The sequence below is a fragment of the Xenopus tropicalis genome, chromosome 5 (genome assembly GCF_000004195.4).
Source record: "Xenopus tropicalis strain Nigerian chromosome 5, UCB_Xtro_10.0, whole genome shotgun sequence".
Taxonomy (NCBI): Eukaryota; Metazoa; Chordata; class Amphibia; order Anura; family Pipidae; genus Xenopus; species Xenopus tropicalis.
The window spans coordinates 144,953,051-144,978,910 of NC_030681.2; the positions used below are offsets into that span (position 1 = coordinate 144,953,051).

At 40.8% G+C, this 25,860-nt stretch overlaps 1 protein-coding gene across 1 annotated transcript in view; it reads left to right on the top strand.

Annotated features, from left to right (window-relative positions):
- Positions 1 to 25,860, top strand: part of klhl29 (kelch like family member 29) — a 580,607-nt gene that overhangs the window by 105,183 nt on the left and 449,564 nt on the right. Inside the window, exon 2 of the mRNA XM_002935976.5 lies at positions 18,310 to 18,396. The gene's annotated coding sequence lies outside the window, so the exon portion shown is untranslated. The remainder of the gene's footprint in view (positions 1 to 18,309; positions 18,397 to 25,860) is intronic.

Here is a 25,860-nt window from a genome sequence, read left to right on the forward strand (position 1 = left end):
CCCTTAGATTCAGTTCCCTGAGCTCTGCCCAATTTGCTAATCTGTGGCTTTATCCCAAACAACAGAATACAATTCCTGTTAGAGCTCTAACACATTTGTATAGGGGAGAAGTCTTGGAGAAGCGCCCCCTATAGGGCTCAGCATGAAGGCTTATGTGGCTTAATCGGGTACGACCAAGCGTGGTACATAGAGAGATGAGATATTGAAACCTTTCCCATCCTTGAACCGACCAAAATCCAAAGTGCATGGATGTCAGAATCGGTGGGCCCCCATACATGCACAGAAACACACATCTGTGCATGTATCGCCATCTCTAGGGTGAGATTTGGGGAGAATGCCTATTTGCTCTCCTAGATACATGCCGAAGCCAAACTTGAAGGTCATTCAGGTAAATATTTGGGGGGTGAAAGTGTATTTGTTGTCCTTGGTATACTTGGAACTATGGCTGAATGGCTGATTATACTTATTATGAACTAGCGGGGGGTGTGGGGGTGCATAGGCTGACAAAAGGCTGAACCTTAAACCTGGGGTACTTATAGGAGAAGGAAAGGTGGAATCACTGGGGGGGGGGGTGCCAAACGTAATAAAGGGAGAAGAAAGAAGGAGGATTGCTTGCCCGCTTGTACCCTGGGATGGTGCAACTATCTGCTAATAAAAGCACCAGCCCAGGGTACCAGGTAAGCGATCTTACTCCTAACATTTTGGCGCCCCCCCAAGAACTCATAAAACCCCTGAATAACCCTGTTGGGCAGCGATGGGTGTGGCCTAGAAATAATAAATTAGGCCTCAATTACCAATGCATCCATTAGCAAGGGTGCTCTAAAATGGACACAATGGAGAGCCCATATTGATGCAATTCATTAATGCGCTTATGGAAGGTCGTTTGCCAATGCGTCCAATATGCCACTTCTGATGAATGGTGTTCAACTGTGCCTATTGATCAAGTCTAAAGATACCACCACCCTGGACCAGGCAGAAGGTCCAATGGTCCCACAAAGGGTTGCATTAATAGGCCGTGGACGTGCAATCGGGTGCAAACACCATTTTGAACGCTCCTTCTGGAAGTAACAGACGTAGCAACTTGTGTCCAAAATTGCCCTTCATGCCCTTCACTTTCTTGACCCCTAGGTCTTTCATTACTGGGCACATAGCCAGGGTGCAACGGATTAAGAATTGATTTATACGATTAGAGCATCTTTCAAATAACCCTCAGTTTATACAAAAAAAAAGCAACACTTTTCCTCCCTGTGTTTTTTTTTTCCCACGTTTCATATGAAAAATACATTAATAAAAAGAAAAAAAATCCCCTGCAGATATGCTATAAATGAACATTTTTTCATTATGAATGAAGTGTATTTAATTTAGCTCTGAATTCCTTTCCAATAATTCCTATTAGCTGGAGACCGAGTCATTTTTTTTTGTGTTCCTCGTGCTTTCCTGATTACAGCGGGGAGGTTGGGGGCGAGTTAATCTTCTGATCTGCGAGTCGGATAGAAAATCTCAGCGTGGCTCGATGGTTTGTGTAAGAGCATTCGACTTAAAATGACTAATCTAATTTATCTACTTCAGAACGCAGGCAGGTCTGTTGTTCTAAACCCTAGCGCTGAACTCTGCCAACAGGCTGTCCGATTGCTCTCGTCTGCCAAAAACATGTCGTTTCCCAGGCTATCCCAATTATTAGTGTGGATGGAAGCCTTAAAATACATCTTAACCCCAAGTCAGCAGAGCAGCGCCTTGCAAAACATCAGGTAGACTGGAAGCGAAACAGCCAATATCTACCGCTCTTTAACGGAAAGCCAATACGTTTTAATGCAAGTTTTTGGGTATTTTTTTTTAAATGAGCTTTGTGTATTAAATCAGACACAGGTATGGGATCCCTTATCTGGAAACCCATTATCCAGAAAGCTCCAAATTACAGAAAGCCCTTCTTCCATAGACTCCATTTTAATCAAATAATTCAGAATTTTAAATGATTCCCTTTTCTCTGTATTAATAAAACAGTACCTGTACTTGATCCCAACTAAGATATAATTACCCCTTATTGGGGGCAGAACAGTCCTATTGGGTTTATTTCATGGTTAAATGATTCCCTTTTCTCTGTAATAATAAAACAGTACCTGTACTTGATCCCAACTAAGATATAATTACCCCTTATTGGGGCAGAACAGTCCTATTGGGTTTATTTCATGGTTAAATGATTCCCTTTTCTCTGTAATAATAAAACAGTACCTGTACTTGATCCCAACTAAGATATAATTACCCCTTATTGGGGGCAGAACAGCCCTATTGGGGTTATTTAATGGTTAAATGATTCCCTTTTCTCTGTAATAATAAAACAGTACCTGTACTTGATTCCCAACTAAGATATAATTACCCCTTATTGGGGCAGAACAGCCCTATTGGGTTTATTTAATGGTTAAATGATTCCCTTTTCTCTGTAATAATAAAACAGTACTTGTAATTGATCCCAACTAAGATATAAATAATCCTTATTGGGTGCAAAGCAATCCTATTGGGTTTAATTAATGTTTTATTGATTTTTTTAGTAGACTTATGATATGGAGATCCAAATTACGGAAAGATCCCTTATCCGGAATACCCTTGGTCCCGAGCATTCTGGATAATGGGTCCTATACCTGTATTCTGTCACTGCAGCATCTGTTCCTCGGTTTAAGACTGGAAGCGTGACTGTATGGGTCGGGCAGCGCCAAAGAGAAATGGCAATCCCTATTTCATTTGCAGGTACCATAGAGTACATGTGCAGGTCACAGACAGCCTTCGCACCATAGATTGGCTTGTGCGAGATGAAGTAGTCAGGATGCCTTTTGGCAGTAATAGGTGAGAACTTAATAAAGACACCTCTGTCATTTTAATGGAATTCTGTCAAAGTCTGACATTTTGTTATTAACTCTTCTTATTGTTTGGGGGACTCTGGGCCTCGTTGAGGTCCGGGAAATTGAGTATAAAAATGCAATTCTAGGCACTTACTTCAGACCCTGCACCTCTTCTTCAAAAAATGAATTTCTCTTCTCAGTTGCACAATATACACACTATCAGGGGCGGGCCAAGCTGACCGGGCACCCTAGGCAACCCGGTCGGCCCCCTGCACCTTCCCCCCTCTTCTGCCTACCCCTATACACACTATATTCAAGTGTGTATGGCAATGAGGCACTGAGAGGAAAGGTACCCCAGGAAGAAAAGACCAGCCTGGGTTCCGAAGTAAGCGGGAAGGGGGGGCTAATGACTTGGCACCTTTAAAGGGCAAGTTAACCTACTGAGATGCATTTACAATCATATTTATAAAAGGGGCAAAGAACCCCTTACATGGGAATCATGCTTTAGAATACAGGTATGGGATTCCTTGTTCAGAAACCCATTGTCTAGAAAGTTCCGAATTAAGGGAAATCCATCTCCCATAGACTTCATTTTTTTGCAAATAATTCTAATTTTTAGGGTGAAGACACACGGAGCTACTAGTAGCAGTTACTTGTCGTGGCTACTAAAACAGACAATGCTGATCATTTACTAATTATTGTCTCTACGTGTGTTTTAGCAGAGGCAATTCTCAGTATTGTCTAAGCAGGGGATTTTGTGACAAGTAGCTGCTACTAAGTAGCTCCGTGTCTTTGCCCTTAATAATAAAACAGTACCTTGTACATAATGGTAATTAAGCTGCATATTGGAAACAAAACAACGCTATTGGGTTTATTGAATGTTTAAATATTTTTAGCAGACTTATAGTATAATAGATGGAAATTATAGAAAAAAAACTTGGAATGTGGAAAACTAGATATTAAGCATTCTGAAAAAATGCTTAGGTTCTTAAGGTCATTGGTGCAAAGCTGACTTTCTCCTACTTTCTCCTATGGGACACTGATCTGGCTGACAGTAGTAACAGTAGTCGCCTGTCCTCAGCCTGCCTTCAGCCTGCCTCCTTTCAATCCCACAATTCCCTGCTCACATGATGTCAATAAGGAAAGGAACATCACAGTGCAATGCATTGTGGGTTATGTAGTTCCTGCATGTTGTCTGTAAGCTGTGGATAAGTTGTTATAATATGTAACATAAATGTTTTAGTCCCTCCTCCCCTGCCAGGATTTCAAATGATGCAGAAAAAGAAAAAAAATGTTTTGCAGCTGGATTTCAGCATATAAAAATGGTATTTTAGTGTTGTGTGAGGCCCTATAAGTGGGAGTTCCCCTTTAATCACCCTTTGTCGTTTGGTTTCAGTGGCAAAATAAAGTCTGTGAAAATCTCAGTGCCGATACTGATGAGTATACCTATTAAAGGAACCACTGTTCATTAACTTAGAAATGTGCTTTCAGATACAATACGCCAAAGCTTACTGAGCACCCCTATCTGGCAAGTCCTATAGATTCCTATAGACACATTAGCAGATCCTGCAGTAAAGAAATGGGCAGTATTGACTTTGTATTGACTTTCTCATTTAAAGTGTCAGTTCTATGGATTTCCTATGAACTGTAAAACTCTTGTGTATTCATTATCTGTTCATAACATGAGTGATCTTGGTACATGTATGGGATCCCTTATCCGGAAACCCATTATCCAGAAAGCTCCGAATTACGGAAAGCCCGTCTCCGATAGACTCCATTTTAATCAAATAATTCAGAATTTTAACACTGATTTCCTTTTTCTCTGTAATAATAAAACAGTACCTGTACTTGATCCCAACTAAGATATAATTACCCCTTATTGGGGGCAGAACAGCCCTATTGGGTTTATTTAATGGTTAAATGATTCCCTTTTCTCTGTAATAATAAAACAGTACCTGTACTTGATCCCAACTAAGATATAATTACCCCTTATTGGGGCAGAACAGCCCTATTGGGTTTATTTAATGGTTAAATGATTCCCTTTTCTCTGTAATAATAAAACAGTACCTGTACTTGATCCCAACTAAGATATAATTACCCCTTATTGGGGGCAGAACAGCCCTATTGGGTTTATTTCATGGTTAAATGATTCCCTTTTCTCTGTAATAATAAAACAGTACCTGTACTTGATCCCAACTAAGATATAATTACCCCTTATTGGGGGCAGAACAGCCCTATTGGGTTTATTTCATGGTTAAATGATTCCCTTTTCTCTGTAATAATAAAACAGTACCTGTACTTGATCCCAACTAAGATATAATTACCCCTTATTGGGGGCAGAACAGCCCTATTGGGTTTATTTCATGGTTAAATGATTCCCTTTTCTCTGTAATAATAAAACAGTACCTGTACTTGATCCCAACTAAGATATAATTACCCCTTATTGGGGGCAGAACAGCCCTATTGGGTTTATTTAATGGTTAAATGATTCCCTTTTCTCTGTAATAATAAAACAGTACCTGTACTTGATCCCAACTAAGATATAATTACCCCTTATTGGGGGCAAAACAATCCTATTGGGTTTAATTAATGTTTTATTGATTTTTTAGTAGACTTAAGGTATGGAGATCCAAATTACGGAAAGACCCTTTATCCGGAATAACCTTTGTCCTGAACATTCTGCATAACGGGTCCTATGCCTGTATTACTATATGCATGTAATGTATGTGCGCCATTTTGTGAGCCACACAAGGATAAAGAAAGTTCTTTAGGGGTACCTAATAAGGGCTGTGATTGGCTATTTGGTAGCTCCATGTGGACGTGGACTCCTGGCCTGCAGGTTGGGGTTTCAAAGCTTGTCTTCAAGCCAGAAATGTAAAAATTGGCACCTACTTTGAGGCCACTGGGTGCTCTTGAGTCCTGATCCACTGGTTGGAGATCACTGCCTTTAGTGCATAAACACAATGATTCAGTATCGATGATCCTCCACTAAGCATCTTCTTAAACCCACTGGACATATTGCATTGAGGGTCAAAGAGGATCACCATTAGCCTCTATGTGTCTTCAAACAGAATGCTCCATTGGGTTGCCTGGTTCCAGCATCTTCTGTCTTGTAGCCCTGTTATATACAGCAATACCTTCATTTGCAGCTCAGGGAATACTGGGAGCTGGTGCCGAACAACAGCTGGATGCCTGCAGGTTAGATACGCAGCTCTACTGTAATTCATTACTTTCTCATTAAATAGACATTACAATGGACAGATGTGGATTCTCAAGCCAAGTTTCAAGTTGTGCTTGGATTTTCTTGTTGAGCATAGAGAGAGTGCTTCCATGTTTAAGAAAAGAATGTTACACATTTTCATGATCAAATGGCCACTGGGGGCAGTGTTTTACTAAAGCCTATTGATGATATTGTATTCGCTCTGGGTAGAGCAAAGGTATTATCTCCCCTTTAATGAGTTCAATCAGGTCATTTAGAAAATATTTACGGTTTGAGAGTAAACCGCGGGTTTTTCTCATTCCTATAAATGTGCCAGAGTTTACACACGGTCCCAGTGCGTTTTTTATTTATCTGCGATTGTTCCTGCCATGTTTTATATATAAATAGTGTTTCCCATGGATTCTTAACACTCATTTTTGCTTGTAAACTTGCTGTTTGTAGGGGCACAATGCCTCTGAACTCGACTCCATACACTCAGATTAATGAATGATTATTGCACTTTTCTTACCAATATTGCTGTAGAAATCATAGGCTCTTGGTGCACCATAAATTATAATTAAGGGTTCTCTATTCTTAATGTACACTCAGCAGCACACATCTCATTAACTGTATTTATCTGAAATTACTGCTTTGCCAAATGAATATTGGCAGTCAAGTGGATTCTTGAAATTGTTCTGTTTTTTCCTTACAAGCATCCAATGCTGAATTCTGTTTACCCCGCGGATATTGTTAGGATAAAGAGATAAAGCGTGTGAATTTCTGCCTTATAGACAACCCAAATAGCATACGATTGTGGTGTCTGACTGCATACCTCTAGTAACAGCACAGTATGGAGTTTATAAAAACAGTTGTGCTAGGTCTAGTAACCCATAGCAACTTATTAGCCGTTATTGTAGCCTTCTGCTGTGTGTTTCCAGACCTGCCCCCCATCCACGAACCATTCCTGAACAAAGTTCTATATCAAACACCCACTCCTCAGAAGTGATTTATGATCTCTTTCTATGTAGACAGATGCTAGAAGCTTGGCCAAGTAATACGTACTATTAGCTTGTTGGAAGTGCACCTTTATGACCTCCTGCTCTACAGCCAATTAGTGTTAAATGTTGCATCATTGCAAGTGTCACGCGCAATAACGATTTGTTTGTCTGGTTCTGAGACTGAGGTTGCTTTGGGTTAAACACATTCTCCCACTCACATACCTGTATTGTAGGGATGCGCCAAAATCCACTATTTTCAGATTCGGCCAAACCCAAAATCCTTCTTGATTCAGATTCAGCCCAATACTGAACCAAATCCTAACTTGCATATGAAAATTAGGATACAGAAGGGTTAAAGAGAACTGTTCTCACAATGAAAAATGTTCAACTTGTCTTTAGCTACAACCAATTAACCCTTCCACCCATGAGAAGATGGTGGTGGGCAGTTACATTCAACATCTGCCTGTACATTTGGTACACCCATTCATCCTTTTATCTGGTTCTGGTTGTTTGAGGATTGTACTAGTAAGTATAGTCCCACCATATGAGTAAACCTATTGGACTAATTGTCAAACAGGAGCATTAGGGTATGTGAGTGACAACTGTGACTTCCAACATCTCCAAATCAGTTGGAACCTAAAGCATTCTCCAGGGTTCTCCCTCTACCTGGGTTCTTCCTGTTACACATTCTGCTTAGAAAACTCCTAATCATTGTACCTTTCTCTCTGAATCCTGCTGAAAATGGCAGAATCTTGGACGAATCCTGAACCAAATTCTGGATTCGATACATCCCTATTGTATTGTCACCAACACTAATGACAGTAGAATAGTACCTTGTACTTAGCTAGAAGCACCTAAGCCTTCCACAGATGGTGGTGGGCAGTTTCATTCAACATCTGGTCCTGGTTGTTTGAGGATTGTACTAGTAAGTATAGTCCCACCATATGGGTAAACCTATTGGACTAATTATCAAACAGGTACATTAAGGTATGTGAGTGACAACTGTAACTTCCAACATCTCCAAATCAGTTGGAACCTAAAGCATTCTCCAGGGTTCTCCCTCTACCTGGGATTTTCCTGTCACTCATTCTGCTTAGAAAAATCCACATCATTGTACCTTTCTCTGCTGAAAAAGGCAAAATCTTGGACGAATCCCGAACCAAATTCTGCATTCGATACATCCCTATTGTATTGTCACCAACACTAATGACAGTAGAATAGTACCTTGTACTTAGCTAGATGTTTCAAGTTTCAAGTTTATTGTCATATACAAATAACAATGAAGCATCATTACTGTAATGAAATTTTTTTGACCAACTTTACATAGACAAACAAAACAAAAAACAAACAAAAAAAAAATACAAATATTAAATATAATAAAAGTGTGCAATAAAGGTACAAGTATTTACAATAATAAAATGCAATGCAATATTTGAAATTGTGCAGTGAGGATTTAAAGTGGCTTTGCTTAAAGTGACACTGGGAAGAGTCCAGTAGTTATGGGGAGTGTGTGTTGGTTTGGGTAGAATGTCAGCAGTTCAGAAGCCTGATGGCTTGTGGGTAGAAACTGTCTCTGTATCTGCTGGTGCGGGTCTGGATGCTCCTGTACCGCCTGCCTGATGGTAGGAGCGTGAAAAGTCTGTGGCTGGGGTGGCTGGGGTCAGAGAGGATCCGCTGCATCTTCCTCCTACAGCGCTGTCTGTACAGGTCCTGCATGGCAGGCAGTTCAGTCCTGGTGATGCGCTCTGCTGATCTCACCACCCTCTGCAGAGCTTTGCAGTCCAAGGCATTACAGCTGCCATCCAAGAAGCACCTAAGCCTTCTACACATGGGCAGATGGTGGTGGGCAGTTTCATTCAACATCTGGTCCTGGTTGTTTGAGGATTGTACTAGTAAGTATAGTCCCACCATACGGGTAAACCTATTGGACTAATTGTCAAACAGGAGCATTAGGGTATGTGAGTGACAACTGTGACTTCCAACATCTCCAAATCAGTTGGAACCTAAAGCATTCTCCAGGGTTCTCCCTCTACCTGGGTTCTTCCTGTCACCCATTCTGCTTAGAAAACTCCTAATCATTGTACCTTTCTCTCTGAGGATGATCATTATGGGAAGATGGGGGGGGGTTGGATTAGGCGCACTGTATAGTTTTACAGCCACAGTTACACTTCTGTCACTGAAGCTAAAGCCCCAGCACTTCTAACACTTTTCCTGTCTCGGTTTGATTGCGCTGATAACGTAGGAATAAAACATCCATTAATTTAAGTGCCCTCTGTCATTTTTGCTCATTCCTGTAATAGATTGATTTTTGCTCCCGTTTCTTGTAAGATAAAAACAGATATGAGCACATTACTTGCTTACAGGGGAAACCTAAGTCTGCTTTCCTGTCATTCTTTATCATGATCGTTAGAAGGTTGGGTTTCACTCTACGACTTCAAGCTTCGGAATGATGCAGGACTTTTCAATGGTCGCTTCCAAAGACCTAGACCCCTATAAATAAAATATCATGATACAGGTACAGGACCGTTATCCAGAATGCTCGAGACCAAGGGTATTCCGGATAAGGGGTCTTTCCGTAATTTGGATCTCCATACCTCAATAAAACATTAATTAAACCCAATAGGATGGTTTTGCATTCAATAAGGATTATTTACATCTTAGTTGGGATCAATTGCAAGGTACTGTTTTATTATTACAGAGAAAAGGGAATCATTTAACCATTAAATAAACCCAATAGGGCTGTTCTGCCCCCAATAAGGGGTAATTATATCTTAGTTGGGATCAAGTACAGGTACTGTTTTATTATTACAGAGAAAAGGGAATCATTTAACCATGAAATAAACCCAATAGGACTGTTCTGCCCCAATAAGGGGTAATTATATCTTAGTTGGGATCAAGTACAGGTACTGTTTTATTATTACAGAGAAAAGGGAATCATTTAACCATGAAATAAACCCAATAGGACTGTTCTGCCCCAATAAGAGGTAATTATATCTTAGTTGGGATCAAGTACAGGTACTGTTTTATTATTACAGAGAAAAGGGAATCATTTAACCATGAAATAAACCCAATAGGGCTGTTCTGCCCCCAATAAGGGGTAATTATATCTTAGTTGGGATCAAGTACAGGTACTGTTTTATTATTACAGAGAAAAGGGAATCATTTAACCATGAAATAAACCCAATAGGACTGTTCTGCCCCAATAAGGGGTAATTATATCTTAGTTGGGATCAAGTACAGGTACTGTTTTATTATTACAGAGAAAAGGGAATCATTTAACCATGAAATAAACCCAATAGGGCTGTTCTGCCCCCAATAAGGGGTAATTATATCTTAGTTGGGATCAAGTACAGGTACTGTTTTATTATTACAGAGAAAATTCTGAATTACTTGATTAAAATGGAGTCTATGGGAGACGGGCTTTCCATAATTCAGAACTTTCTGGATAACGAGTTTCCGGATAAGGGATCCCATACCTATACTATTTTATTTTGCTAGCCCATTTATGAATGCAAGTGAGATTACACTCCTGCCTTGAGGAGCTTTTAGTAGATCTTTAGTAGAGCAAGGGGTATTTTCTTGCCATGAAGCCCTAAATGGCTGGGTCATAGATGTTTCATTTCCTTCTAGAAGCTTCAGATATGAGCATTGCTTGGTCTCAGCTATCAATAAAGAGTCTAAAGGACTGCGAATGTGACTCACAGGCTGTAACAGGAGGTTGCAGAGAGTTATATTCTTCAGAATGACTCTTGTGGCTGTGCATTCAGGATATCTTATCTGAAAACCAGGCTTATGGCTCATGTTGATGGGCACTTTGTGATGCTCACAGGAGATACATCAAGTTCCATCGGGATGCAGAAGGGTCTGTGAACTATTTAGTCTATAAGTGTTTGTTGAAAGGTCAAGCTGTACTGGAATCACATTTCTTTTGCACCGGCCGAACACGACGTGGCTACGTAATGCCCACCGTGCACTGGAAACTCTTATAACATTCTGAACAATTGTGCATTCTGTGTTCTTAAATCATCTAAAATAAAGATCTAAATGTGTTTCTATGGTAACTACACCATAATCTGTACCCTGGCCATGTTTTTCATAACCTTTTTTTCCCCCTTAAGATCTGGAATTAAACCATTTGCTTAGTACATGTTTATTATCAATTATAAATGAAAGCAAATGTGAATAAAGTGAGTAGTTTTGCAGATTTTAGTTTCTGTTTTTTTCATCATGTTTGTTTATATGGAAAGACAGAGACTGTCATGACAATGTGCTGGCTCTGAGCCCTGGCCTATACAGCGAGGTGACACAATACAGTCTTCTGATTGGTGAAGCCTCCTGCATAGCTCATTAATCCCTAACCACCAGCCCTGCTATGATCCTTCTCCTATGAGAGAAAAAGCTTTTAAGGTTTACTTTTCCCTCAAAGTGATGGGGAGGGGGAATTCATTTAATAAATGTTAGAAGCTTTTCCTGGATATTTACTTTAATCTTTTCATCACCTTGAAGCAAAAGGCAAATATAAGAAGAAAAATTACGTGTTGTTTAATGAGTCTCTTAAAGCTGGATGACAGTTTATTTATTAGTTGTTTATTAGTTGGTAACATGTAACATGAAATAAACACGGGATACTATGTAAACATTAACTGACTTTGATGATCCTACAAGTTTATGAGACGGCATTTTTACCCCGATTTATAAAAAAAAAGTGTGTGGGCTGATGTATGGTTAGTTCATCCCTAGGCGATGGATGTGCAATAAATCAAAATGCCCAAGTCTGGACTGGGATTCAAAATAGGACCTGGCATTTCAACTACACAGAGGCGCAAACAGCCCCCCACCAGAATCTACAGCAGGGGTGGCGATCGACCGGACCGACTCTGAATGCGGAAGTGTGGCGTGTGTGTGTACGTACGCGATGCAGCGTGCGTACGCATTCATGGAGCACTTCCGCATCTCCGACTTGATTGTGGTCCACCAGGAATCCTCGGGGGATCGACTGGTGGACCGCGATCGACGTATTGGCCACCCCTGATCTACAGGTTGCCAGTCCAGATATGAAAATGCCCAAGTACTCAAGGGGTAGCTGATAGTTTGAACTGTATTTATATACAGCCAAGATGTACCAATTTAGGCAGGAGAGTCCCTAATAGCAGACCCCAAGGGACAGGGCTTACCAGGAACTTAATGGGTTTCTGAAGAATGAATGGACAGGTTTCAACATATCTTGGTCTGGCCAGAGGGAAATTCAGGCATGCCTTCAAAAACACTTAGAAGGATAATCACAATCTTTTGAGCAAGGTATAAATCTTACCGTTAGTAAGGATGGTTCCGGGTGCTCATGCCCCAGACCTTTCAGCTTAGGGAGCCATCGTGGGAAAATCACAAGAAAACAATGCAGACAGGCACTCCGAATCCCCAAAGTTGTGTAGAAAAAAGCAGCCAAAATAGTAATAACAAATGTATAAAGTTTATTTAATCCATATGTAAAAGGCAACAAGAAAAGCCTTACGCGTTACGTGCCAAAGGGTACTTAATCATGGGCTCATGATCCTATGATTAAGTACCCTTTGGTACGAAACGTGTAAGGCTTTTCTTGTTGTCTTTTACATATGGATTAAATAAACTTTATACATTTTTTATCACTATTTCGGCTGCTTTTTTCAACACAACTTTGGGGATTTGGAGTGCCTGTCTGCATTGTTTTCTTGTGATTTACCCATCATGCCTTCAAAAAGTCCAGATCTTTAATATTCAAATGTTGGCAGGTTTGCATTTAATGGTATAAACAGCATAGGACAGGGTACCAGGGAAAGCCCTGGTGGGCCCATCTGTTGTTTCGCCCTCCACACCAAACCATTTGGCCTTGTCTGTCTTTATCTGGGTCATAAACCATTTATCTATGAGAATAAGGAGAACTGGGGAGAAAGAGTAGGAGAAAAAGGAAGCTGATTGAGGAGAAAAGGAAAAATAAAGTGGAGGTGGGCCTGTGGTTTCAGATTTTCTGGTATCCTGGTCTGATACTGGGTCAGTCAAGGCCAGTCAAGGCTTTCTAATAGGGAACATTAAGAAATCAAACTCCAGTGCATCAACAAAACACATAAGCCATACTGGGATCGGTAGACACTGGGAAGCCCCAAATCAAGTCTTGCACACCCTATTCCTTGGGTCGTATCAAGGAAAACGTACTTCATGGGTATATATTGCAAAAGCCCATTGGGATTGGCCTTCGCTAGTGGCTCCCTAGTACAGTGTAACCTGTGAGCCTTTCTTAAGCTGGCCATACACGTGGCGATCCGACGATGTTTCGTACGACCATCGGTCGCACGAAACATCGTCAGATCCGCCACACACCATTCAGGGCTGAATCGGCAGGTAAGGAGGTAGAAACAATAAGATTTCTACCTCCTTCTGCCGATTCAGCTCTGAAGGGAGAATTTTGGTCAGGCGCCTTCTATGGCGCCCGATCAAAATTTTCTAACCTGGCCGATCGACGAGCCGACCGATTTCAGCAGCTTCCTGCGACATCGGTCGGCTCGCTGACATACCATACACGCACCGATTATCGTACGAAACGAGGTTTCGTACGATAATATCGGTGCGTGTATGGCCACCTTAAGGGTAATTATGAGAAATTGCCCTACATTCCAAATGAATGGGACCTGCTGTCATGTGATGAGCATGTATGACTTGAAAAGCATTAACATCCCATGGTTCACTTCCCAACAACCCCAGCAACTGGAATGAGTAGCTCCTGCTGCCTTCTCTTTAGCTGTGAGTAAAGCTACTTACATCAGGCAGGGTCACACCGGGCAACCTGCGTGTCCTCAGCCCAAACTTTCCGCAATTAAACCACCGAACATGCTGGCCAGCGCGCTGCACAGTGGCATATGGCTTCATTCCATAAACACCGTGGGGCTGTTAAAGTAAAAACACTTCATAGCAATTCCTGATAATTAATATAAGATGAACTTGTGTTTTTTATAAGCTTTAATGGCTGTTCAGTTGCTGTGAGGGCTCTCTGAGAATACAGAACATTGTGTGCAATAAATTGGTGCCGTATCAGAGCAGTTGCAGTCTTATAGTTAGTTATATTTTATAGCAACCTTCAAACCGGATCTGCTGGCGCGCCTATTGTTATTATTCCCACGCCTCGGCGTATAAAGGAAATCCTATGGAAAGGGAATCCAGCATCATATCTTGCATCAAAATACATTTATTTAAATACAAAATAAATTCAAACATAAAATTCAAATTAAAAAGTATATGACTTTGCCTCTGCACAGAGCCCGCAGGCACCGGATATTATAGCTGCCTGCCTTGAGCAAAACAGGTTGTTTTAAAGAAAACATAACCAAAATGATTTATAACCTAATATATCATTTATCAAACAATCATATCAAATTGGTGTATAAGCAACACTATATATTTCTATTTTACATCTTTTCCCTTGAGCTGCCATTTTGTGTGGTTCTGTGTATCAGTCACTGATCACCTGACAGGAAGCAGTGAAGGTCCTTTGTGTAACAGGAAGAAGTGTGGGAGTAATAGACATACCTATGCTGGTTTCTCCTATGAGTTAGTGGGTTAGACTGCAGGTTTTAATTTTAGGATAATCAAATGGCTTTTATATTTGACAGCTTTATTTATACAGGTATGGGACCCGCTATCCAGTATCCATAAAGTTCCAAATTACAGTAAAGCCGTCTCCCATAGACTCCATTATAAGCAAATAATTTTGATTTTTGGAAATGATTTCCTTTTTCCCTGTAATAATAATTTAGTACATTGTACTTGATCCCAACTAAGATATAATTTCCCCTTATTGGGGCAGAACAATCCTATTGGGTTTATTTCATGGTTAAATGATTCCCTTTTCTCTGTAATAATAAAACAGTACCTGTACTTGATCCCAACTAAGATATAATTTCCCCTTATTGGGGCAGAACAGCCCTATTGGGTTTATTTCATGGTTAAATGATTCCCTTTTCTCTGTAATAATAAAACAGTACCTGTACTTGATCCCAACTAAGATATAATTTCCCCTTATTGGGGCAGAACAGCCCTATTGGGTTTATTTCATGGTTAAATGATTCCCTTTTCTCTGTAATAATAAAACAGTACCTGTACTTGATCCCAACTAAGATATAATTTCCCCTTATTGGGGCAGAACAGCCCTATTGGGTTTATTTCATGGTTAAATGATTCCCTTTTCTCTGTAATAATAAAACAGTACCTGTACTTGATCCCAACTAAGATATAATTACTCCTTATTGGGGGCAAAACAGCCCTATTGGGTTTATTTCATGGTTAAATGATTCCCTTTTCTCTGTAATAATAAAACAGTACCTGTACTTGATCCCAACTAAGATATAATTACCCCTTATTGGGGGCAGAACAGCCCTATTGGGTTTATTTAATGGTTAAATGATTCCCTTTTCTCGGTAATAATAAAACAGTACCTGTACTTGATCCCAACTAAGATATAATTACCCCTTATTGGGGGCAGAACAGCCCTATTGGGTTTATTTCATGGTTAAATGATTCCCTTTTCTCTGTAATAATAAAACAGTACCTGTACTTGATCCCAACTAAGATATAATTACCCCTTATTGGGGCAGAACAGCCCTATTGGGTTTATTTAATGGTTAAATGATTCCCTTTTCTCTGTAATAATAAAACAGTACCTGTACTTGATCCCAACTAAGATATAATTACCCCTTATTGGGGCAGAACAATCCTATTGGGTTTATTTCATGTGTTTATGTATATTATGGGCTGATTTATGTGTGTACAGGAGGTAGCGTCCCCGTGCAGGAAGCAGGAAACCATCCTGTACCTGTCATGGCAGCCGTATATACTAAACTGAATTTATTTCTATTAGAATAAATTGAATTAGATATAAGCATTAATGTGCGGAAACAATATTTACACACAATCAGCCCATGATGGAGCCCCCTTTAAACCTGTAAACCTGCGCCTGTGAATCTGTTACCCAAATGAGCATGCAAAATGATAGCCTTCTCCAAACAGAAAACATCTCTGTAGCCTGAGGAAGGAAAAAAAAAATTGGCAGGCGCCTGGGTACGTAGGGGGGGGGGGGGGATAACTAGATAAATCTGCGCTGCCAGAAATTGACTGAACAGCATGTTTTCTGCTTCAGCTTTTCCATAGCGCTCTCTGCTCCCAGTGTGTTGCAGAGAATGTGACCCGGCTTTAATTGTTCCGCCTGCGCATCCTGACATCCTCCATACAAAAGGCGACTGTTTAGTCTGTGTTTATACAAAGGCAGTGGGAAGTTTGTCCGTTGTGTAGGACGCATATTTTACACAAAAGCCAGAGAATGGCATCAAGTCGTTTCCCTGAGATCTGCGTACGTGCGGCTCTAACGGGGGTCATTTGCGCGTCATTATCAGCGGCTGTCAGACTCTGCGTTTCCCTTCCGTATAATATTTATACCTTTGGGTAATGCGAGTATCATTATCCTGTATTTATATAGCACCAACATATTCAGTAGCGCTTGATACATCATTCCCGACACTTCCTGCCCCAGTGGAGTCAATGTACGGGCACACAGTAGGGTCAATTTTATAAGGAACAGCTAAGTTAGGGAAGCTGTCAGTTTTATGGTTTAGGAAGGGCATCAGGGTATCTTTGCACTGATGCCAATTGCAGAGTTGCCACCTTTTAGGAAAATCCAGTCCAGACTATCTTGTGGGGCTGGCAATGATATATGTAGGTGGGTAGTGGGTGGATTTTGGATGCATCGGTCCTTGGGTTTCATCTTTTGTCAGGGGCAATACCATCTGGCAGGGAAATGGGGCTGGGCGATGATGTAAAGGTGGCCATACACGTAGATTTTGCTCGGGCGCCTTCAATGGTGCCCAATCAAAATCTTTTGACCTTGCCGATCGTCAAGTTGGCCATATCCACAGCCTTTTGCGATATTGTTGCCTCGTCGAGCCGCCATACACGCAATATCATCAGCGAGTGTATCATCAATATCATCAGCGAGTGTATGGCCAGCTTAAGGCAGGGATCCCCAACCAGTGGCTCGGGAACAACATGTTGCTCTCCAACCCCTTGGATGTTGCTCCCAGTGGCCTCAAAGCAGGTGATTATTTTTGAATTCCTGGTTTGGAGGCAAGGATTGCATAAAGGTCAGGTGTACTGCCAAACAGAACCTCCTGTAGGCTGCCAGTCCATATAGGGGCTACCATATAGCTGATTACAGCCCCTTTTTTTGCATCCCCAGGTACATTTTCTTATGATTGTGTTGCTCCCCCAATTCTTTTTACATTTGTGTTGCTTAGAGGTAAAAAGGTTGGGGACCTCTGATGTAAGGGAAAGGATGTGGCCAGGAGGGGACAACTGTGACATAAATGTAAATTTGCTGGAGCCTCTGGGCTGGCCCTGATCTGCCCTCATCTACCCCAATCTTACCTTTTTTTTTATTTCCCAATAAATCCATCCTCCACCCACCCATCACAACATCACCCTACCCCTCCTTTGTCATCACCCCACCCCTTCACATCACCTCAAGCCCCACCCCTTTTCATTACCACTCACCACACTGGCTGGTAAAACTATTTTAAAAATGGTGGCAACCCTAAGTACAAGTACCAGTAAATTTTCAATACCAGCTCCAGTCTTGGTTGATATTTTACGGTCTAGGCTGGTAAAAAACTGGCTAATCAGGCCGGAGAAATGAAAAATACCTGCAATGGGAGTGAAATTGGGATGGATCTGGGCCTAAATGGGATGGGCCAGTGGGGGAACAAAATGGAATTGCAGATTTCTCTACCAATTAATTTGTAATACTGTCCTTGGACCTTACTTCTAGAAATAAAAGATATGACCCAACAAAGAGCATATTTTTCCTCATATCCAAATACATAGTACGCGCTCAGTACACGCTTAGTACCAGCCTTACGTTGTGCCACAGAGGGGTTAAGCTGTAAGCAAGTGGTTTATGAATTTATCAGTGTCATGTTAGGTTCAGCAGTGGGTCATGTAACAGCACAGCCAGTGATGAGTTTCCCAGTTGTCCTGGCATCCCACGTCCCAAGACTGGAAAAAAATGGCAGATTCCAAAATCCCAAGCTCCAGTTTTTGTTTTTTTTAGTCCAAATATTGAAATTGTTATAATAAGGGTAGGTAAAGGGAAACGTATACATTAGCGCCGCTGCCGGTGATGTCACAATGGGTAGAGAAGCCAATGGGAATATTGCCGGAGAATTCCAGACAAGTGTCGCTGATCATTCCTTCTTTTTTCCTGCAGGTCTGGAGACAAATTCTTTACGTTCCCGGATACAATGCAAGACTCTGCTGCCTGAACTAACATGACTTCATCTTAAATTCTCTCAAGGTATGGAATGTTTAAATATACATTGCAGCCTGATAAAAAAAAAAACGAGGCTTTATTTTTAGTAGAGCTGTACGTGTAATGTTAATGGAAGAAATCTCTCAGCAAACCAGCTGCTGGGGAATAGAACTCCCACTGTCCATGTCATTTTACATCTTAGGCTTAAGCAGATCCCAGGCTTTGGGTGCCAGATTCTCACAGAAAAGGTATAAACATATTTTTTTTGTGATAAAACGCACAAAACTAGATAATAAATATCTTTTTTTGTTGTTGTTTTTTTTTAGATGTTTTATTATTTTTTATTGAGGAGCTCACTCATTTAGTTTTTTCTGCTGCAATCACAGTGTTCATGCTGTCAGTGCTAGACTAATAGCAGGAGCAGCTGCCTGTGCCGGGAGGGGTAGGGAGACTCCCTGGTCTAATGAAATGATCTGGGCATAGGTCAGCTATTTGTAATGGCCAAGTGCCAAACTGCAAGTTAATGCCCAGGTCAGGGGGGCACCAATCAGCCATTTCATATCTCAGAAGCCAAAAGTAATATTACTATCCATTGACTAAACAATTTTGAGATCATTTCATATTTTTTCTAACTTTTTTTTTCACTTATAGAACATTTCGGAATGTATGCGAAAAGTTCGGTAAAATTCCATTAAAACGTTTAAAAAATCATATTTTGCGCAAAGATCACAAACATTTTGGAATTCTTTAAAGCTTTGGTTACACTTTCCTCGGGACTATCTTTTCGCCAGGTTTGATCTGTCGAGTCCCATTGAGTCCTATGGAAGGCTTCCAAAGGCTTAACGAACTTTTCGGCACAAAATTTCATGACTTTCGGAATGCAATTCGTACGAACTGTAAAAACATTTTCGTGACATATTACAACTTCAGAAATTATCGTGGTTACTATGAATTTTTACCATATTGTGGTTTAAGCCCAGAAAAACATTGGATTTTAGTAAATGTGCCCCTTTGTTTTACTACTTTATTATATTATTATTATGTATCTATGTATATATTGGGGATGCATGATTTGCTTTGGGATTCGGCCAAGAAACAGCCTTTTTCAGCGGATTCAGCCAAATCACGCTCCTGGCCGAACCAAATCCGAATCACGTGACTTTTTATCACACGGATGTATCCTAAGGGGCGTATTTATTATGCTGTGTAAAACTAATTCACCGAAAAAACGGAGTAAAAAGCTGTGTAAAAAAAAATGGAAAGATCGCCATCTGAACGCTGGATATTACGCCGGATATTACGCCATTATTTTCCATAAGTTCCGGTGGAAGAAAACCCGTTTTTACGCCATTTTTACACGGTGAAGCCTGGCGATGTGTGGCGAATTTTCTCGCCGTTTTTTACACAGCATAATAAATATGCCCCTAAGTTGCATGTGTAAATTACGATTCGGTTCGGTATTCGGACGAATTCTTTACGAAGGATTCGGCGTTCGGTGCATCCCTGATATATATATTTTATTTATAATGTTCATATTATGTACTTTATTAGTACAGGTATGTGGTTATATGTCCATTACAATTCAAGACCATTGTTACTACACCAAGGGGGCCATTTACTAATGGTCAGATTCTTTTCTTGGGGGGGGATTTTTAGCGCTAAACGTTGCGGTGAAAAAGTCTAACAAACGGCTAATCTAACAATTCAACTGCTAAAACTTGCCGAGATCATGTAAAAGTCAATGGCAGATGTCCCTCCCTTTCCTGAAAGATCCTTCTTTTGCCTAAAAACTTTAGAGGTACAGGTATCGGACCCCTTATCCAGAAACCCGTTATCCAGAAAGCTCCGAATTACGGAATGCCCGTCTCCCATAGACTCCATTTTAAGCAAATAATTCAGAATTTTAAAACTGATTTTTTTTTTCTATGTAATAATAAAACAGTACCTGTACTTGATCCCAACTAAGATATAATTTCCCCTTATTGGGGCAGAACAGCCCTATTGGGTTTAATTAATGGTTAAATGATTCCCTTTTCTCTGTAATAATAAAACAGTACCTGTACTTGATCCCAACTAAGATATAATTACCCCTTATTGGGGCAGAACAGCCCTATTGGGTTTATTTCATGGTTAAATGATTCCCTTTTCTCTGTAATAATAAAACAGTACCTGTACTTGATACCAACTAAGATATAATTACCCCTTATTGGGGGCAGAACAGCCCTGTTGGGTTTATTTAATGGTTAAATGATTCCCTTTTCTCTGTAATAATAAAACAGTACCTGTACTTGATCCCAACTAAGATATAATTACCCCTTATTGGGGGCAGAACAGCCCTATTGGGTTTATTTCATGGTTAAATGATTCCCTTTTCTCTGTAATAATAAAACAGTACCTGTACTTGATCCCAACTAAGATATAATTACCCCTTATTGGGGGCAGAACAGCCCTATTGGGTTTATTTAATGGTTAAATGATTCCCTTTTCTCTGTAATAATAAAACAGTACCTGTACTTGATACCAACTAAGATATAATTACCCCTTATTGGGGCAGAACAGCCCTATTGGGTTTATTTCATGGTTAAATGATTCCCTTTTCTCTGTAATAATAAAACAGTACCTGTACTTGATCCCAACTAAGATATAATTACCCCTTATTGGGGGCAGAACAGCCCTATTGGGTTTATTTCATGGTTAAATGATTCCCTTTTCTCTGTAATAATAAAACAGTACCTGTACTTGATCCCAACTAAGATATAATTACCCCTTATTGGGGGCAGAACAGTCCTATTGGGTTTATTTCATGGTTAAATGATTCCCTTTTCTCTGTAATAATAAAACAGTACCTGTACTTGATCCCAACTAAGATATAATTACCCCTTATTGGGGGCAGAACAGCCCTATTGGGTTTATTTAATGGTTAAATGATTCCCTTTTCTCTGTAATAATAAAACAGTACCTGTACTTGATCCCAACTAAGATATAAATAATCCTTATTGGATGCAAAACAATCCCATTGGGTTTAATTAATGTTTTATTGATTTTTTAGTAGACTTAAGGCATTGAGATCCAAATTACGGAAAGACCCCTTATCCGGAATACCCTTGGTCCCGAGCATTCTGGATAATGGGTCCAATACCTGTATCAGATTTTTGGCGCTGGTTTTTGTGTGACAATTTTAAAAATTTACATTTTCAAGACAACAGTTCCAAAAAGTAGCAGTTTCTGTGACTTTTTCCCTGCGCTGACAGTTTGTCTGGATTTTTTTTGTAAATGCCAGATGTTCGTGGAAATGAGTTTAGTCGAATTTTTAAAAATAAAAATATGAGAAATGGTAGCTCTACGGGGCAGGGACCTCCTTCCTACTGTGTCTCATACCACATGGCACTTATTCCCTGTGTATTTATATATATTTATTGTATTTATTTATTATATCACTTGTCCTCCCTGTGTGTAATTGTGTATATTGTAAGATTGTACAGCGCTGCGTACCCTTGTGGCGCTTTATAAATAAAGTTATACATATATACATACATACATACAAATGGTAGAATTTTAGTAAATCGGCCCCTAGCGGACAGATATGTCAAAATGTGAGATTAGAGATCACCACAGAAAAATTCACTGACTTTCTGTTCATTCCTATGGGATTATTAGAAACATATTTATCAATGGGTAAAAGAGTTCACCACTCGAACGTTGATAAATCACCCCCATAGTGTTGACATTGGTTCCGGAGGTGGGAATGGAACTCAGCAGGGAGTGTTCTAACTAAGGACTGACTGACAAGGCTGATACTTAGAATATCTCATAGGTTTCTATGGTGTTCAATTCCCACATGTCTTATTTGACGCACAGTGGTAACATTTTAATATGCAGCAGACTGTATGAACCATTGGGGATAACAAGATTTATAGCATGACGGCTAAAGAGACAACCTACTAATACTTTGGACTGAAGATATATTATCTTCTTACCTTTTTTCTCCATCTCAACACAACTAGCTACTTAATACCCCCCCCCCCCAAATCCCTGTCGCAGATGATGGCCCACCTAGCTCTGATTCTATCCTATAGTCCACTGATACACACAGACATTGTGCAACATACTAAGTAGCGGTGTAACTTGGCCGCTTTGGGCCCCCCTGCAGAATAATTCTCTGAAGAGACCAGTCCCTCCTCCCCTGCCCCATCCCAGCCCTGACTGTGCTGCTATATTTAAAGGTAGGAGAGGGGCTGTGGAGGGAGGGGGGGGGGGAATTATGATACAGTAGACTCTGCCGTCCAGGCCCTCCTGTTGCCCGGGCCTCCCCACAACAACGGGGTGTGTCGTATATATAGTTACACCACTGGTACTGGTGGTTCTGGATTTAGAAAACAGAACATGTTTTGTATAGCATTTCACAATTTCCTGCCAGTTGGGTCACCGGTATCACATTCCTCGGATGAGCGATACTGGTCAGAACCATTATGGTTGTCACCACTATTTAGAAAGGGTTGGCCTTTTAGATTAAGGGATTTTCCAAGTGTTTGGTGGTGCACCCAAGCCTCCTCACTACTAGACCTTCTAGTTGAATGCTTCCTGATTGGTCTTGTGATTTACAAATAAACAGCCAATAACAACCAAGTGGTTGGAACTTGATGCTGGTGGAGATGCCTACAATGAGACACTCAAGCTCCTGATCTCACACAGAACGTTCTTGTTATATACTGTATTAGGGGTTTCTACAAACTCCTTTGATCATGCTATAGATATAATTAGAAATCTTTTAAATTCAATACACCCTTATCCCTTTTCTCCCCCCCTTTGGTTCTAACCTTTGAGAGGCAGCTTGATTCTGCTACAGGAGTCAGAACCATCAGTGCAACAGCCAGATATGTACTGATCCCCTTTAATCTCCTAAACCTGTTGTATTAGTTACAAGCCGTCTCTTGTCTCCTCATGTTTTTGAAAGGTCCCTTGGCCTCACAGGGGGGGACTCTGAGTGCTCATTTTCCCTTGGGTCCCTTCCTCGCCTCACTCTTTCCATAGGGCATTATTCATAGCTGACCACAGAGTGTGGCCCCTCTGTCTAACGACTGATTAAGCCCCAGTGAAAGGTCACCATTAAGCACAGGTCACGGTCAGCAGCCATACCCAGTGCCTAGAAACGCGAGGGGAACATATTTCAAGCCTAGAGAGAACATAATCGCATTTAAAGCAATACAATAAACCATAAACCTGGGTAATTACACAGAACATTCCCATGCACTTCTCAGTTTCTATTAAAGGCCAGACATAAAGGCACTATCTCTAGCTTTGAAAAATAAATTAGCATCAAGAAAATATATATATATATATGTGCCAGGTTAAATGTGGAATTTCTAATTCAGTTATATCTCTCAATAGCTGTCGGTGACTGCTGCCCGCGCTTAATTATTAGCAATAACGAGTCCACATGTAAGTGCAGCCCTCACAAACATTCCAGACTGTTATATTGATGAAAGACTCTATTCACCCCCCCCTTCCTTTCCTTTGCTGTTATTCGTTTTTCCATGGCAATATCAATTTGCTCTCGAGAACCATCCGCAAAGGATATTGTATTGTTCCTATTGCTTGATATGGAGATGTTAATTGCTCGGGTATAATTAGAGCCAGATCTTAATGTGGGTGATGTGTGATCTACTGTTACAGCTACCATATCAGCAGTGGCCTGGCTGTCGCACAAACAAGCCTAATGTGAAATACAGATTGCAACTGCCACAGAGTCCTGAGTTTTATATTCCCTTAGCTGGGAAGAAAAGGGGGGCCCCATGGGATTTGTTGGAGGTAGCAGAAAAGGCATAACTGAAGGGTGACCAGTTGATTGCCCTCCAGCTATTGACGAATAGTGTCTCCATGTAGCGCCCCCCCACTGAATTTTAGTATACAATCCAATCTAATCTAGGCCTTGGTGTCTGCATCATAGAAACCATGTTTAATTCCACTGTTATGCTACTTGGAATGGGGCTCCAACTAGTAATAGTATGTAGGGGTAGGAGGCTTGGAGCCTTTACTGGGTAAGGAAGGGTCAGGGTAGGTAAAGGATTGTTCAGTGTCTTTGGGTTTAGGTGGTTTAGAGGAACAATTAGCAAGTTGAAGCTGGGCAGCTCAAGTTCAGGTAGTGGTGGTGGAGATATCGGAGCTGGGCAGCTCAAGATCAGGCAGTGGTGGTGGAGATATCGGAGCTGGCAGCTCAAGTTCAGGTAGTGGTGGTGGAGATATCGGAGCTGGGCAGCTCAAGATCAGGCAGTGGTGGTGGAGATATCGGAGCTGGGCAGCTCAAGTTTAGGTAGTGGTGGTGGAGATATCGGAGCTGGGCAGCTCAAGTTCAGGTAGTGGTGGTGGAGATATCGGAGCTGGGCAGCTCAAGATCAGGCAGTGGTGGTGGAGATATTGGGGTCCATAATATTGCAGTTTTGTACAGACACACAGCAGAGGGAAACAACCCCAACCACTTTGCCTATATCTAGTTGGTGTTGTCCCCTGGAGTTATTGTTTGGTTTGTAGGGAGTTCAGAGCTCTCCTTGTACACTGGGTCTTGGGAGAAAGCTACATCAGATACATCTAATGGGTTCAAGGCATTCTTCAACAATAAAACAATATAAAGCCACACAGGAACATGTGCAGTTTGTTATGTGCCTGTGCCTGACCCACCTATTGACATTTCTCATTTCGTGTGACCATTCATATCTTCCTAGTAACAAGACATTTCATATCTTCCTAGTAACAAGACCATTCATATCTTCCTAGTAACAAGACACAACTTACTAACAACCAGTGTTACTCACCACCCCCTTTCATGTTGCTCCCAGTGGCCTCAAAGTAGGTGCCATTTTTACATTTCTGGCTTGGAGACAAGTTTTGGAAGCCCAGAGACACAGTTCTACTCCAAAAAGTGCCTCCTGCAGGCCAGCAGTCCCCATGGGGCTACCAAAGAGCCAATCACAGCCCTTATTTGGCACCCCCAAAGAACTTTTTTCATACTTGTGTGGCTCCCCAACAGTTTTTACATCTAAGTGTGGCTCACGAGTAAAAACGGTTGGGGATGCCTGTACTAACAGGACACTGTATTTGATGAGTGCTTTTTGTTGACCGAAATAAATCTGGAATGTATGAAAGATACTTACATTTACAACAGATTCTGCATGTCATATGGATGGCTATTTAGCTCTTACCTTCTAATTGCTCCTCTTTGGTGGGAGTGGATCATGACCAACTTAAATGAAACATCTACTAGCTTCATGTTGATCTCCAAAAGTTACTCAGGTACTTTTTCAGAATGCAAGATATAATAATGGAATAAACCAAAATGTCAACATGTTTTCAAGATTCTTTTTTTGTATTGCATGTCATTGGATGTCATTTTCTGTAATGGCTTAGGGCAGGGTTACTTTGACTTTTTTTTAATTCAAGGGACCACAACAGAGTCTGGAGGTCAACTTTGTATCCCTAATGGCATAGAATTAACCTGATTATACACCTGATTTT